The sequence below is a fragment of the Orcinus orca genome, chromosome 16 (assembly GCF_937001465.1).
Source record: "Orcinus orca chromosome 16, mOrcOrc1.1, whole genome shotgun sequence".
In the NCBI taxonomy this organism is placed as follows: domain Eukaryota; kingdom Metazoa; phylum Chordata; class Mammalia; order Artiodactyla; family Delphinidae; genus Orcinus; species Orcinus orca.
Window position 1 is genome coordinate 61,154,037 of NC_064574.1, and position 17,230 is coordinate 61,171,266.

The following is a 17,230-nucleotide window of genomic DNA, read 5'->3' on the forward strand; positions in this document are numbered from 1 at the left end:
CCCAGCAGATGTCCTGAGATTCATTGTCATTGGCCTGTCCTGGGTCCCATGTTGATGGGGAGTTATGGGCTTAGTCCAGCACCAGGCGGTATAACCAACAGATTTTACTCCAAGTACTCAATTTCTACCACAGGAGACCAGGCTCTGGAGCTAAACTGCCTGATTTCCAATCCCAGTTTACCAGCTGTGTGACCTGGAGCAGGGGCCATAATCTCTTAGTGCCTCCGTTTCTTCATCTGTAGAATAGAGATAATAATGGTCCCTACCTCGTAGCGTTTTTGGAAAGCTTACATGAGCCTTTACAAAGCGCTTGTTATTGTTTTTTGTTTTTCATTTTTGGTTTTGTTGGGTCTCCGTTGCTGCGCGCGGGCTTTCTCTAGTTGCGGCGACCGGGGGCTACTCCTCGTTGCGGTGCGCGGGCTTCTCATTGCGGTGGCTTCTCTTGTTGCAGAGCACGGGCTCTCGGAGCGCGGGCTCAGTAGTTGTGGCTCACAGGTTCTAGAGCATAGGCTCAATAGTTGTGGCGCACGGACTTAGTTGTTCTGAGGCATGTGGGATCTTCCCAGGCCAGGTCTCGAACCCGTGTCCCCTGAATTGGCAGGCGGATTCTTAACCACTGCGCCACCAGGGAAGCCCCTACAAAATGATTAGAATAGTGTCTCAAATGACCTTGCCAAATGCAGAATCCATGGTTGCTCTTGTTGTTACTCTAGTGATTTGACATTGCTTGATGCTTATTCACAGTTATTCTAGATGTTTCCACCCCCACTGGTCTATCATGGAGAGGTGATTACCTTTCAAGCATACAGCTCAATGCAATTCAGAGCAAAGCCTCACCAGTCCTGGAACGCATACTCCGCACCGTAAAGCTGGCCATGCTTAAAAAGGGTCCTTTAATTCATGGCTCAAGGTCTGAAACCCTAGTCATCCCTGTACTTGGCAGAATGGGGAAAACCAAGAAGAAATCTGAGCATTCGGTCGCTTCCCTTAGGGAGTTTGCAATCTAATCTAAAAGAGCAGGACGCTCTGTCAAATACAGCTTGAACCAGGATCCATTCCCAGAGGGGACCTGCCAAAGTGCCCGGCCAGGGTGTTTATAGAGCGACATCCTTCCTCTGTGGCTCCCTCTCGGTTATTATGTGAATGAGCGTTTAGAAAAAGAGATGAAGAAGACAGAAATGGGCCGAATCCCAATGTCTGACTCACCTGCTTTTTTTTCCCCTCCTAAACCACGCTTACAAAGAGGGCAACCCTTCCCCACGTAGTACCAGCAGGGTAACCTGAGAACATCCATTTAGTGCATCTGTCCCTGTGAAAAGGACCTTCCAGTGACACCGAGCTGAGTGTATCCTGCTCTATTTATAGGCACTGTTTGTTTAATTCGAGTCCCGTCTCTAAGAATAAATAATGAACTCATCCTGGGGGCAAGCCAGAGCCTACAACTCTGAGACAAACCGTAAATCCCTTTCCCTTTCCTTGTGGTTCTGGAAGGGATTCTGTAGTTCAGAGGTGAGCCACTTTTGTTTGCTGGGCTGAGGTGGGCTGGAGACCCAGGCATGTTTAGAAATTTGGTTTTGTGGTGGTTTTTCATAATGGTTTGGGGGAGGTTTTTGATGTTTGATTTTGGATTGGTGATCGAAGAGCAGATCTTGGACCTCTCTCACCCTCAAAGGAGGGACACCAACCAAATATCTGCACCCCTGGTTGCTTAAACTTCAGACACAAAGAGACCCATTTGGACTCAGATCCCTCAGCAAGGAAGATGTGGCAATGGAGAAGAAAGATCCCTTTCCGTACCCTCCCGGCCTGGTAGCAGAGACTGGGGCAGGCTGTCTCCTAAGGTACAGTACCATTCCTGGCTTTGTTTTTTTTTGTTTTTGTTTTTGTTTTTCAGTGTGTGTGATGAGAATCAGAAGCCATAACTCACTTAAGCTTTAAGTACGTAAGTACGTAACCCCAGGACGTGGTGCCCACAGTCCAAGGGAGCCTTGTCTCGAGAAAACTAGTTTGGTTTACAGTCCATCTGTCCCCATGCTGACCTGCTGGTTTAGTGACTCCTAGAACCAGACCCACTGAGTCTGAAGGGAATGACCTAAATGGTGCTTTGGGGTCTAATTCAGGATATTTGCATATTGTAGCTTCCCCCATTCTCCCTTTCCAGGCCTTTATCTTAAGAAGGTAACCAAGCTTCTTGGGGAAGTGTCCATTCATGTATTAATTCTCCCAATGTGTGTTGATCCACTACTCTGTGTCAGGTGCTCTTCTAGGCACGGGAGATGCCTTGATGAAGAAGACAAGGTCATCATGTGACGACGAGGTCTGATTGACATTGAAAAAACTTCAGCCTCTGTACTCTCTTCCAGCTAAGTCAGGCTGGCTGTGAGGTGTCTTCCCAGCAGGCCCTGAGCTCCATTCATTTATCCATTCTTCCATTCAGAAAGTACATAGGGAAAATACACGGGCTACATGTTAAGAACAGGTAGAATGCCTAGGTATAGTAATGAGCTAAAGAGATCTATCCCTGCACTTAAGAAGTTTGGAGTCCAGTGGGGAAGATGGAGACTAATCAAATAATCACCTAAATATAGATTTATTATTTATTATTATTACAAATGTTGGCCAGTTCTATAGAGCAAAGTTCAGGGTGCTGTGAGCAAAGTTCAGAGCCTAAGAGAGGGATCGACCTGGTTGGGTGAGCAGAGAATTAGCAATGACTAAGAATCCTTGTGTTGCCCCAGATGGTGTGTTGTCTACCAAGTAATGAGACAATGATGTCTATGTGTAGGAGGTGTGTTTTCGAGTTTCCATTACCTGCACTGGGCCATCCACACTGTCACCTGGCTGTCCTGAGGACTGTTACAGGCCTCCTTGGGGAGAGTTTGCGTCCAGGGAGAGCATGGGGGTTCCTTCCGAGTCATCAGCTTGCTGAGGTTTTGACATTGATTTATGGGTCTGCAATGGACAGGATGAAATCTTCTTTTTGTTATGGGACATTCGTCTTACTCTGTCTCATTGGGTCAAGGAATAAAGAGTATCATCATCACGTGTGGTTCGGTTTTGTTTTAATTTCATTTATTTTTGGCTTCATTGGGTCTTCGTTGCTCTGCGCGGGCTTTCTCTAGTTGCATTGAGTGGGGGCTACTCTTCTTTGCAGTGCGTGGGCTTCTCATTGTGGTGGCTTCTCTTGTTGTGGAGCACAGGCTCTAGGCGCGCAGGCTTCAGTGGTTGCAGCACGCAGGCCCTAGAGCGTGCGGGCTTCAGTAGTTGTGGCGCGCGAGCTCTAGATAGCAGGCTCAGTAGTTGTGGCGCATGGGCTTAGTTGCTCTGTGGCATGTGGGATCTTCCCAGACCAGGGCTCGAACCCATGCCCCTGCATTGGCAGGTGGATTCTTTACCACTGCTCCACCAGGGAAGTCCCCACATGTTGTTTTCATGCTTTTACTTGTGCATGGTAGTAATGCCACCATACTCAGAGATCTGAATTGGAAGATGGCCCCATTTCCCCCTTTGTACTTTCATGCCTTCAAATGTTCACATGCACTGCTTTGGAAAGGGAATTCCTCCTCAAAGAAGCAGTCAGTGCTCCCAGGTATCTTTCTGGACTAATTTGGGTGCAACTTTGAGAAAATCCTTTCGGCCAATTCTTTCAAATCTTTATTTGAAAAATAGTATTGTGTATCATCTCTTTTATGCCCATTGTTTTTGTAAGCACCAAGTTAAAGCCAAGGAAAAAATATAAGAACTTGCCCTGCCCTGTAAGAGTTTCCAAGGCCATTCAGAAAAGATTTTTCATTCATTGATCCCAAAATATTTATCAAGTGGCTACAATGTGTCTGCACAGAACCAGAAAGGGACACATATCAGTAGGACCAGCATAGCCCTGGCTTTGTGGAGCTTACAGTCTAGTGAAGGGAGAGAGCCACTCAAACCATCAAGGAACAGGAGAATTTCAGATGGTTTTACAGGCTAGGCTGAGCAGAGAAGACCTCTCAGGAATCGTGACATTTGAGCAGAACCTGAATGATGAGATGGAGCCAACTGTGAAAAGATTTAAGGGAAGAGCATTCTAGATGGAGAGAAAGAACAAATAGGAGAGCTCTGTGGCACAAGGGTGATTGGTTTGTTTAAGGAATAATGAGTAGTTTATGGGGCTAAACATGTTTCAGGGAGGTGAGTGATGGGTAAGCTGGGGTTTACAGTGTGAATTTTATTTTGAATTTAAAGGAAGCATTTGGCACATAAACTGATGGCATTTCAGCCTGCACCTACCTATCAGCCTGGGGGAGATTCTGTTGCCTCGGTGAAATTTTGAAAGTGACAGACCTGGAAGTCTTAGAACTCAGAACCCCATGTAAACCTATAGATGGAAAGAGAAGAAATTAATGTTGGCCTGTTTCTGGATAAGAAGAGTCACCCCTAATCTTGGAGGCTTTCCTGGGTAGGAGAGGATGAAAGTACAAAGTAAATAAGCCACAAAACGTTCTCCTGCTTGTTGTTCAGCATTCCATTCCATCACCTTTCGGGGGCAGTGCCTGAAATCTCCTTTGGGAAATCATTGCTTCCCTGTTCTTGGCAATCTAGTTTGTCTCAGTCTAATCAGTGCATTCTTCACATCCTGCCCCTACATCCAAGTGATTGACTCAGGGATGAGCACAGAACCTAGTCAGAGCCAACAAAACACAAGAAGACATTCCTTGGGACCTTCTGGCAAAAAGAACTTTCCTCTCTCTTCCTTGGGAGCACCAGTCTATGGATGTGAGGTCTAGGACCACTGCAACCATTTGTGACCACGGAGGAAGATTCTGGAACTGCTAGAGATTGTGGGGGAACACAACATGCTGCCTTAGCATGAAGCCAACACCACAAAAGGCAGAGCCAAGAGGAGAGAAATGAGTCCTTGTGATGGCATCAAGCCCCTGGATCAAGCCTCGCCTGAAGCCTGACCTATTGCTGGGCTTTTTAGTGGCCTCAGCCAATTAAATGTTCTTTATTACATAACCCAATTTAAATAAGGATTTCTGCATCTTGCAATGTAAAGAGCCCATATGATGGAAATCTTAGAATAGGTACCTGACAGTGCCAAGGGCCTCCTCTGCACCCCGGGCCTCTAGGAGGAAGTGAGCCTGTTCCAGAACCCAAATAAAAGGTCTCTCCTCCCACTTCTCTATTTCAGGGTTTCCATGCCTCCCGTCACCATAGCACTGTGACTCTCTTGGAGAGGCAGAGGAACAGAGGGGGAGACGGGCCTGTTTCCAGGCTGTGTTGCCTCGTTTCATGGCTGGGGGGTGAGGTGGCTCCATGACATTTCAGGACGGAGATAACAGGGTAAAAATAAACCCCCAAGCACAGGGAGCAGCGCTTGCTTCTCTTGCTTCACAGTTCTTATCTCTCCCTGCCTTGGGGACAGAAAGGTTCCTTTCAGGTCACCGCAAGGCTGGCCTCCCTCAGGCCCTGTATGGGGAGGAGGAGATGTAGGTGGTTGGTTTACCTTTGTCCACACTTGCCCATCCACCTCTGGGAAATCAAGTTATTCCTTTCTTCCTGCAGCCCTACTTTTTATTTTGCAAATACTCTTTCACATCTTTGCCCTCATTTGATGCTCCAGTAGCTGGGTGGGATGAGCGAGGCTGGGGGCTGGAGGTCTCCATTTTCCAGATGAGAAAACCAGTGGGGCTTGGAAAGATTAAGTGTCCAGAGTCACCCAGCTAATGAGTACAAATGTGTTCTGATCTAAACCCAGGGCCTTTTCTGCCTGTCCGTCCGTGGCCAGGGATAAAAAGAGTTTGATTCCCTTTCTGCAGCCCCAGCCCTCCCACTACAGCCATGTTGGCTGGGTACCACAGGAGGGGGAGCGTTCACATCACCTGTGACATGAGCATCATCACGTGCTGCCTGACAGCACCGCCCCCTTGGTTCCCTGCCAATCACAGAGTCTCAGAGTTTTGTACAGTCCAGTGAGCAAACTACTGTTTACTGTGGAGGGGTGGCTGGGACTACAGAGTTTTTTTTTTTTTTTTTTGCAGTGTAGTTGATTTACAATGTTGTGTTTCTGCTGTACAGCAAAGTGAGCCTGTTATGCATGTACATATATCCACTCTTTTTAAGATTCTATTCCCATATAGGTCACTACAGAGTATTGAATAGAGTTCCCTGTGCTATACAGTAGGTTCTTATTAGTTATCTATTTTATACATAGTAGTGTGTATGTGTCAGTCCCAATCTCCCAATTTGAGGAACAAGCCTTGATCTGCCATTAAAGTGCAAGGAGGCTCCCTGAGCCCCAATCTTCTCATCTATAAAATGGTGATAAAAGTATTCATACACGCTACGACTGTTACAAGGATTAAATAAGCCATTGCATGCAATGTACTCAACCCGCATCATCTACACAATGATCTGAAATGTGTAGCTTCCTAGGACAGTGACAGCTTCTCCTGTGCCGGTGTTTGTGTATAGTGACAGTGCCACTCACCCACATCTACTGAACATGCCCTTTGAGCTCTTTTTCTTTCAGTGGCCAAGGATTTGCACGAGCCATTTCATCAGTTAAGACTCTTGTGGTTGCAAGTGACCGAAACGCCGATCCTACCTGGATTACATGAAAGGGAAATGTGTTGGCTCAGAAGGGAGCTCTAAAGGCTGCCAAGGGTAGAGGCTAACTTCAGGCACAGCTGGATCCAGGGACGGAAGCAGAACCATCAAGATCAATTTTCTCTCTCTCCCAGTTTCTCAGCTCTCTTCCCTCCCTGCTGGCTCCCTCCTCGTTGTGGCAGAAATGGCTGTAGGAGCTCCCGGCTCATCTTCTTAGGATCCAGGCCAGCAGGAAAGAACCAGCCCCGGCATTCCCAGCAAAAATCTCCATGCATCTCACTGCCATCCCTGAACCCATCCATCACTGTGGTCAGAGGAGTGAGTTGCCCAGAGAGAGACAGGTCCGGATGGCGTGCCAGCCCCAGAGTCGGGAGTGGGTCTGCTCCACTCAAACCCCAGGTCCGAGAGGAGAGAGCAGAGGTGTCCAGAGGGGAATCTGGGGTCTGGTGTCTGGCAACCGCCCACATTTTACAGCCTGATATCCCAAAGTGGGCATTGATGTGTGGACTTCTGTAATCCCAGGGAACAGAACGGACTATAGCTGGGCTGCAAAGCCAGGCGAACTGGCACCAACCAAAATTAAAAGCTCTCATCCGAGACTCCCTCAGTGCCAGCTGCTGACCAACTGGACCAGCTGAACTCAAACAGGATCCTTCCCGGAGCCTGACCTGCAGCCTGCCAGGTGCAAAGCCAGCATCCTGGTTGGGAGGCTGACAAACTGGGGGCCTTTCCAAAAGCCTCCATCGTTAATCCTTGTTCCACCTCCATTGTGATTTACTACTTATTTGTCTTTCCTCTAAAAAGGAACCAGCCATAATGCAAATGTCCCTTGACGGTGCCCCAAAATAAACACAATGCAAAGCAACACTGTTATTAAATTGCAGCCAGTTGCTCTCCTGTGCTCCAAGCTTGAGGTCTGCTGTTAAAAGGAAGGTTAGCCAGTGTCAGGGAGGCGTTAAGGACCCACCCAGCACCAGCTCCAGACTTGATGAAATTAAGACAATTGAAACAAATTAGAAAGGGAATAACTTCCCACCAGATGATTTCGTGGTGTTTAACGATTTGAAGTGCTGGCACATCGAAAATTCTCACTGCCAGGGAGTGGGCCATGCCTCACAGCTTGCCCACTGTTTGATACTGGTTGATCTGTAACCCCAAAGGCACTCTCGAAACTTCCCCTCTCCCCGCTCCTCCCCAAGCCTGCAGCAGAGATGGAAAATAAATGAATACGAGAGTACGAACAATTTTTTTTAAATAATTATGGTTATTATGTATGCATTTCCAGTGGGAGAGTCTGGGAATTATTCCTAAAAGGCTGGAAAGAATTTCTTCTTTTGATCTCAATTCTGAGCCAGAGAAAATCAAATTAAGAAAGAAAAGCAACAGAGAATTCTCAGTGGGGAGGAAGGAGCAGGGTCTGGGCTGCTCACAGGGTCCTGGGGAAAAGAAAACGGAAAGAAAGGTCCCCAGACACCTTCGTGTCCTGATGTTGGCAGCCTAGGAGGAGGGGCAGCTGGAGGAGCCGGACAAAAGCTGCGAGGAGAGTGAGGCTGTGTCCCCACATCTTCCTGCGAGCCTTCTTTCCCTTCCCTTGAGGGGCTGGAGAATGTTCCCCTAGTTCCTGTGGCTCTTCCCACCGCACACGTGGCCGCCAGCCTTCCTCCGATGGCCCTGACTTCCAGAGAAGCCCAATTCAGAGCAGCCACAACAGACCAGCCAGTGTGGGCGTGCGAGCAGTTCTTTAAAAAAAATCCTGCCTTAGAGGACAGGGAGAAATGGTCCTGCCACTTCCCTAAATCTTCTGCGGTTGCTAAGCAGCCCGCCTCCACCCCTTTCCACTTCCCTCTGCTCTGTGCCTTTGTCTCTCTCCACCCTCCACCCCCACCCCAGCTCTTCCCTGCCTCCATGCCGGGCTTAGAAATCAGAGAACGAACAGTCCCCGAGTGTCTCCCAGCTCCAAGGGCCACAGCAGTGCCATGGCATGCGACCTCCCTCCCTGTTCTGCAGATCGTGCTCTTATGGCCTGGCTGGAAAGACCACTGCTGGACCCTTCCCATCTTCCTTCCTCCCTGCCTCCCTCCCTCCCTCCCTCGCTCTCTCTTTTTCTTTCTTTCTTTCTCTTTCTTTCTTTCTTTCTTTCTTTCTTTCTTCTTTCTCTTTCTTTCTTTCTCTTCTTTCCCTCCCCCCTTCCCTCCCTCCCTTCCTCCTTCCACAAATAATATCAAACACTTACCATGCGTCAGGATCCCTCAGGGAGCTGAGTGGGGCGCAGGCACAAGCAGCTGGAAACCATGGGAAGCACTAGGAGTCTGTCAGCTGCCCCATGTGCAGCCTCATCCTCCCATCAGCAGTGGTGCTCTGGTACCTCTTCCCAGGGCTCCCTGAAAGCACCTGTTTACCCCTACACGTTGGTAAGGGCTGTAGGTTTTCCTGAGGATGTCACAGGAGCATCCAAAGAGGAGGCTGGCAGCCACTGCTCCAGACAGCCCTTGCACATTTCTCTTTTCTTGAAGACCTTCTCCACCTGGGTCCTCACTCTCTGATCCTTTTCTGACAGCCTGTCTCCCTCCTCCGACTTCTGCTCTCGTCCCCTCTCTCCCACATCATCCCTCCCCACCTTCCCTCTCCCCTTTCTGCTTTCTGTGCTGTGCAGTTTATTGCTCTTCTAGTTTTTGCCTTCAAAGTTGCAGGAAGTTTCACCCACTGCTTCCCATACTCATAACGCCACCACCCATCAGGAAAGGGCCATCCAATTTTCTGGACTCAGTCTGGTGTGTGTGTGTGTGTGTATGTGTGTGTGTGTGTGTGTGCACGTGTGCAAAACAGCACTCCAATATCATTTAGGGATTGATTAAAGTATAAAGAAAGACACACAAATGGTAACCCTCAATTTTTTTTTAACATCTTTATTGGAGTATAATTGCTTTACAATGGTGTGTTAGTTTCTTCTTTATAACAAAGTGAAATAACCCTCAATTTTAATAAATCAATGGTTTCCTCTGATGGGAAGCTTGGGGGGTTATGATTTCAAGGAAAGGGAATACGCGGAGGTGAGGGTAGAGGAGGGCTGCTCTAGGGTGACCCATCCTGGTTTGCCCAGGACTGAGGGGTCCCAGGATGCAGAACTTTCAGTGCTAAAACCAGAAAAATCTGGGCAGATGGGGACAACTTGGCCACTCTAGGCAGTCCTGTATCTGCAATGCTTTGTCTTTTAAGGATGGCTGGTCAGTCCATGGGACTTTGTTATATTATCTCTGTACCTTTTTGTAGACTTAGAACATTTTATGTATTGTAAAAAGAGAGAGAGAAACCATCATCTCTCCTGAGAGATATGTGTCTAGGAGCATCTAAGAGAGAGTCACTGATTATACGGGGAGATCAGAAAAGATTTGGAGGAGGTACTATTCGAGGGGAGGCTTGAAATAAAAGTGAGAATTCCTCCTGCACTTATTGCTTATTTTGGAATTCTTTTCCAGCCTCTCTGAATACCCTGCTGAGTTGTAGGCTCCAGGAGAGCAGGGGTTGGATGTGATGGCTAATTTTATGTGTCAACTTGACTGGGCCATGGGGTGCCCAGTCATTCAGTCAAACACCATCCTGGGTGTGTCTGTGCCCATGTTTCTGGATGAGATTAACATTGGAATCAGGAGACTGAATAAAGCAGATTGCCCTCCTCAGAGTGTGTGTGTGTGGCAGGGAGGACGACGACTCATCCAATCCAGTGAAGACCTGAATAGAAAAGGGTTTAGTAAGAAAGAATTCTTTCGCTCTGCCTGAGCTGGGACGTTGGTCTTCTGCCTTTGAACTTGGACTTGAACTTATGCCATTGGCTCTCCTGTGTCTCCAGCTTGCTGACTGCCGATCTTGGACTTCTCAGCCTCCATAATTGCATGAGCCAGTCCCTTATAATAAGTATCTACCTATCTATCTATCCTATTAGTTCTCTCCACTGCCAATTTGTAGTGGAGAACCCAGACTAATACACTGGGCCTTATTATCTTTCTATCCCCAGTGCCTGGCTCGGATCCACCATACATAATAGATGCTCAATATATATCTGCTAAATGAAGATATATAGGAGTACAGATAGTGGAACCTGCATGGGATGTAGAGCTGTGTAGGTACCTGGCTGGTTTGGTGAGCAGAGAGATTGGTGTGGCCACTATGCTGGGGGGTAGGGCTGAGGGGAGGGAGGAAATGGAGGGCTGAGCAGGAAAGCAGACAGAGGTCATGTCATCTAGTGCCCCACCAAGCCTTTGCCTGGAGACTAGAGGAGAAAACTCAAGAGCATGCAGGTACCAGGCAGGTCATGTAATGAGGAAGGATACTGGCTGTAAGACAATAGGGAGTGGTGGAGACTGTTCCCCAAGGAACACCTGCCTAGAGAGGCATCGTGCTCAGTCCAGCCAACTGTGGTTATTCAGGAATAGGGCTCGGTGTCTCAAAAAAAAAGCTGGAAACGCCAGCTTTTCTTGCAAAGCTTAATTTTTAAACAACTCAATGCTGACCAAGCAGAAACACATCTGGGGGCCTCAGTCCATAGAGGGAGCAAAGCAGCGTTTTGAAGGCAGGCCTGTGACACAGCCCTATTTGAGTTGTATCAATAGATGGATGGCTTTGGCAGCAGAGTGGAGGGACAGGAGGAGGGCCGGTGGCTGTGGGTCATAAGCTGCAACTCCCAGGAGCCCCTCGGAGAAGAAAAGGGCTTGGTGGCAGCCCTGGACCCTGACTTCTGGAAGGCCCTCATCTGGGGGTAGAATGGCCCAGCTGGATCCCAGAGCAATGACTGGGAGTGGGGAGAATGAACCATCACTTTTTCCTTGGTTCCTAAAACCATCCATCCCATTCCATCCTGGCCCGCTGTTGGCCAGGAAGACCACAGTTAATAAGGGTCAGTCACTGGACAGATGTGGTCCCAAAGGGCCATGGGAGAGCTACAGCGATGCAGCATTTTCCAGGCTAAGTTGTGACCCCAGGGAGTCACAGTGGGATAATTGCAGCTCAGCCGGAAGTGGAGCAAACAGGGCCTGTGCTCTGACATGCGTGGGCACCGTTGGGGGCCACACTGGGCAGTGCACCACCCACTGGGTCCCACGGGGCCCTGCCACCCTGCTCCCCTTTCCTATCAGCCACAGACCTTGGGTAGCCCTGAGGCCCAACCCAAGCACAGAGACCACAGCCCTCCCCAAACCAACCAGCTAAGTCTCAGAACAATCAAAGGAATGGCCCCCTGCCAGGTCTCTGCACTGGAACAGACATTTGGAGGCAAAAGCTTTGAGCCCAGAGCTCTGAGAATGCACTTCCCAGGTTCTGTTCAGTGGCTGGAATTACCTCCATGGGACCAACTCCCCAGCAGCTCCTACGGTTGCTCCAGCACAACCAGCCAACCTGGTCAGCTCCCAGCACAGGCCCAGATCCCTTCTGCCCGTCTGGCCTCAGGCCCCCTTTTTTTTTTTTTTTGCGGTACGCGGGCCTCTCACTGTTGCGGCCTCTCCCGTTGCGGAGCACAGGCTCCGGACGCGCAGGCTCAGCGGCCATGGCTCACGGGCCCAGCCGCTCCACGGCATGTGGGATCTTCCCGGACCGGGACACGAACCCGTGTCCCCTGCATCGGCAGGCGGACTCTCAACCACTGCGCCACCAGGGAAGCCCCTCAGGCCCCCTTTCTGAGGCCTGGCTCTCCCCGCAGGTTCTGGGCTGCCCTGGCAGGGAGGGCTGAGATGCACTTGGATTTTACCTGCCAAGGGCCTGGACCAAGGCATCCAAACTTCTAGCCTCCAAGAAGGGCTGAGAGAGCCCACCTGGCTGTATGGGGGAAGGTTCCAGACAGATACACACACACACACACACACACACACACACACACACACACACACACACACACACACACACACACACACACACACACACACACACACACACACACACACACACACACACACACACACACACACACACCATCATCCTTTCCCTTGGCCGCAGGGGGCTGGCCCTGCCCTGCGAGCCTCTGGGAATTGATGAACAACAGCTGGGAATACAAAAATGACCCATGGAGAATGACACAGCCAGCTTATTTATACATTTCTTCATTTTTAAGAGCAGTGAGGGGAGCTCTCTTCACAGGCCTTTTCAAAGTAGTGAGGAAGAGAGAAAGGAAGCCTGGCTCTCAAAGTTAATTCCACTCAGTGAGTTTTGACCGATGGCCGATCACACACCCTGAAAAGGAGTGAAGGATGGAACAGACGGGAGGGGAGTGGGGTCCAGACAAGAGCCTCATGCAGAGCAGGTGGGGCATCTGGGCACCTTGTGCGGGCTTATGTGTTCAATCTGCACCAGTTTTGAGGAGTAGGTGGTATTTTTCCCATTTGGCAGATGGGGAAGTAAAGCTCAGAGAGGTCAAGTAATTTGCACAAGGTCAGGACCCTAATGACGGACGGCAGAGTGGACATTCAAGCCAGGGGCTGACTGGCCACAAAGCTCCAGTTCTTTGCCACAGAAATGCCAGCCAGGATGCTCCAGAGGTGGTACCCTGTTTGATTCCATTCAAAATACGTCTCCTGGGTGTGGGGAACCCACAGAGGCCCAGCTCTCTTCGGTCTGGCCCTGTACTCACCCAGTCCGGGGCTCCTGAGGCCAGCCTCCCACCTACCTGCATCAGACACACATGGCCAACTTCCAAAATGTTAGCGAATGTCTATGAAAAGTGTTTACAAAGCATTTAAGTAAACAAAAAATGTATATGAAATAATATCAGGAACACCCAATCACCAAGCTTAAGAAATCAATGTTACAAATATAGTAGAAGCACCCTGCATTCTCCCTCATCCGCTAACCATCCCCTCCCTGGCTTGTAACTACCATCCTGAATTTGTGTGTTTCTCATCCACATGCATATCTTTATGTTTTCACCGCATTTGTACTTGTTCCTAGAAAAGAGTGTTGTTGTTCCTAAAAAAGAGTGTTGTTAGCACGTTTCTAATTTTAGAAATAAATGATACCATGTTATATGTATCCATCTGCAACTTGCTTTTTGTAAACAGCTTTATCGATGCCATACAACTCACTCATTTATGATGTACAATTCAATGTATCTGTGTACAAATGTTTAGTGTATTCACAAGCTGTGTGTCCATCACCGCAGTCAATTTTAGAACATTTTCATTACCTCACAACAAAACACTGCCACCCCCTTAACCATTACGCCCCTTCCCCGCCCCCCTCAGACCTTGGCAACCACTAAGCTCCTCTCTGTCTCTATAGATTTGCCCTTTCTGGACATTCCACATATGGAATTCCGTAAATGGAATCCCTGGCCTTTTGTGTCTGACTTCTTTCCCTTAGCCTAATGATGTCAAAGTTCATCCACATTGTAGCATGCATCAGTGCTCCATTGTTGACAAATATTCCATTATATGGATATACTATATTTTATTTATTCATCTATCAGAGGATGGACATTTGGGTGGTTTCCACCATTTGGGTGACTATTATGAATAATGTTGCTGTGAACATTCCTGTATAAATTTTTGTGTGGACATGTTTTCATGTTTTGATTTCTCTTCTATATATCTAGGAGTGGAATTGCTGAGTCATGTGGTAACTCTATGACTAACTTTTGGAGAAACTGCCAGACTTTTCAGAAAGTGGCTGAACCACCTTGCATTCCCACCAGCAATGTATGAGGGTTCCAATTTCTCTATGTCCTCACCAAAACTGGTTTTTGTCTGCCTTTTTTTATTATAGTCATCCTAGTGGGTGTGAAGTGGTATCTCATTGTACTTTTGATTTGCATTTCCCTGGTAGCTAATGATGTTCTGCGTCTTCTCATGTGTTTATTGGCCATTTGTTTACCTTCTTTGGAGAAATGTCTATTCAGATCTTTTGCTCATTTTGTAATTGGGCTGTCTTTTAATTATTAGGTTGTAATACTTCTTTATATACTCTAGATACAAGGTCCCTTATTAGATATATGAGTTGCAAAAATTTTCTCCCATTCTGTGGCTTGTCTGCACTTTCTTGTTGTTGTCTTTGAAACACAAAATTTTTCATTTTGACGAAGTCCAATTTATCAACTTTTTCTTTGGTTGCACGTGCTTTGGTTGTTATATCTGAGAATCCATTGCCTACTCCAAGGTCATGAAGATTTGCCCTATGTTTTCTCTAAGAGTTTTGTAGTTTTAGCTCTTATATTTAGGTCTTTGATCCATTTTGAATTAGTCCTTGTTTATGATGTGAGTTAAGGGTCCAACTTCATTCTATTGCATGTGACTATCCAGCTGTCTCACCACCATTTAAATTGTCTTGGCTCCCTTGTAAAAAATCAATTGACTACGAGCGTGAGGGTTTATTTCTGGACTCAAAATTCTATTCTGTTGGTCTCTATGTCTATTCTTATACCAGTTCTACACTGTCTTTATTTCTGTAGCTTTGTAATAAGTTTTTAAATCAGGAAGTGTGAGTCTTCCAACTTTGTTCTTTTTTTTGAGATTGTTTTTACCATTCTCGGTCCCTTGAATTCCCATATGCATTTAAGGATCAGCTTGTCAGTTTCTGCAAGGAAGTTAGCTGGTATGTTGATAGGGATTGCATTGAATCTATAGGTCAATTTGAGGAGTATTGCCATCTTGACAGTATTAAATCTTGCAATCTAGAATATGGGATGTCTTTCCATTTATTTAGGTCTTTAATTTCTTTCAACAGTATTTTGTAGTTTTTCAGTTCAAAAGTCTTATGCTTCTTTGGTTAAATTTATTCCTAAGTATTTATGCTTTTTTATGCTATTGTAAATAAAACTATTTTCTTAATTTCATTCTCAATTTTCTCATTGTCAATATATAGAAGAAATATAACTACTTTTAGTATATTGATCTTTTATCCTGCAACCCTGCTGAAATCATTTAGTAATTTTAATAGTTTTTTTTGGATGGATTCCTTAGGATCTTCTATGCACAAGATTATGTCATCTGCAAATAAAGATAGTTTTACTTCTCCCTTTCCAATCTGTATGCCTTTTTTTTTTTTTTTTTGGTGGTACGTGGGCCTCTCACTGTTGTGTCCTCTCCCGCTGCGGTGCGCAGGCTCCGGACGCGCAGGCCCAGCGGCCATGGCTCACGGGCACAGCTGCTCCGCGGCATGTGGGATCCTTCCAGACCGGGGCACGAACCCATGTCCCCTGCATCGGCAGGCGGACTCTAAACCACTGTGCCACCAGGGAAGCCCTTTTTTTTTTCCCCCTGACTAATCATCCTGGCTAGAATTTCCAGTACAATGTTGAACAGAAGTAGCAAGAGCAAGAATCCTTGTCTTGTTCTTGATCTTAGGGGGAAGGATTCAGCCTTTCACCATTAAGTATGATGTTAGCTCTGAGTTTTTCCACAGATGCCCTTTATCTGGCTAAGGAAGTTCCCTTCAATTTCTAGTTTGTTGAGTGTTTTTATTGTGAAGCATGAGATTTGCTTTTTCCTCTCAACATTGTATGTGAGATTTATTCATGTGTCACTATAGTTTGAAACGTCTACTTTTACTAAAGATTTTATAGGGGAGATAGAGGAAAAGGTTAAGTCACATATCACTTATCTCCTTTTTTAAAAAATTTATTTATTTTTGGCTGCATTGGGTCTTCGTTGCTGCGTGCGGGCTTTCTCTACTTGTGGCGAGTGGGAGCTACTCTTTGTTGTGGTGCATGGGCTTCTCATCACAGTGGCTTCTCTTGTTACAGAGCATGGGCTCTAGGCGCGCGGGCTTCAGTAGCTGTGGTGTGCAGGCTCAGTAGTTGTGGCTTGCAGACTCTAGAGCACAGGCTCAGTAGTTGTGATGCACGGGCTTAGTTGCCCCGTGGGATGTGGGATCTTCCTGGACCAGGGCTCGAACCCGTGTCCCCCGCATTGGCAGGCGGATTCTTAACCACTGCGCCACCAGGGAAGCCCATCACTTATCTCCTTTAATTAAGTCTTCCTTATCTCTCTCACACCACTCCCCAAGCACCCCTGCCACACTCTCCCCACAGGCAACTCTCTCCTCTCTCATCTACTTGCTCACCAAAGGGCTTTCAGCAATACAAGAATTCTCCTCTTTCTCATCCATCTGGGGACAAGTATAGGAAAGGTGGGTGTTCCATAGAAGAACCCCTTCACTCTGCTTGATGATAGAAAAATAAATCATCAGACGCTTCCTGAAGGGGGATGCTTTTGAACCTAGATTAGAAGGATGGGTAGGATGTTGCCAGGGAAGGGAGGAATAGGTTTGAGCAAAGTTGTCCCAGGTTGTGCCCTGCCATTAAATGAAACGAAATGTTGCCCCTAACAAGGGCCAGGTAGTTTAGACTCGATTTTTATCACAAGAATCTTCTACTCATATGATAATTGCATGGATTAGGTCTATAGACTCACTATGATTTCCGGTCTCTAGAGTTGCCCTATCCAATATGGTACCCACTAGCCACGTGTGACTATTTAAATGTAAGTTAATTAAAATTAAATAACATTAAAAATTCAGTTCCTCGTTTGTACTAGATCCATTTCAAGTGATCAATAGCCACATGGAGTTCGTGGTTAGCAGAATGGACAGCACAGATATGGGACATTTCCATCAACATTTCAAAAAGGTCTGTTGGACACATTGCTCTAGTTCTGGAGGGAGG

The 17,230-nt window shown here is 47.2% G+C and overlaps 1 protein-coding gene across 6 annotated transcripts in view; it reads left to right on the forward strand.

The window, feature by feature from the left end:
• MRTFB (myocardin related transcription factor B) overlaps window positions 1-17,230 on the forward strand; it is a 281,630-nt gene that overhangs the window by 18,255 nt on the left and 246,145 nt on the right. Inside the window, exon 3 of one of the 6 annotated variants that reach the window (XM_033428767.2) lies at window positions 1,720-1,841. The exons of the other annotated variants lie outside the window; for them this stretch is intronic. The gene's annotated coding sequence lies outside the window, so the exon portion shown is untranslated. The remainder of the gene's footprint in view (window positions 1-1,719; window positions 1,842-17,230) is intronic. 6 annotated transcript variants of the gene reach the window in all.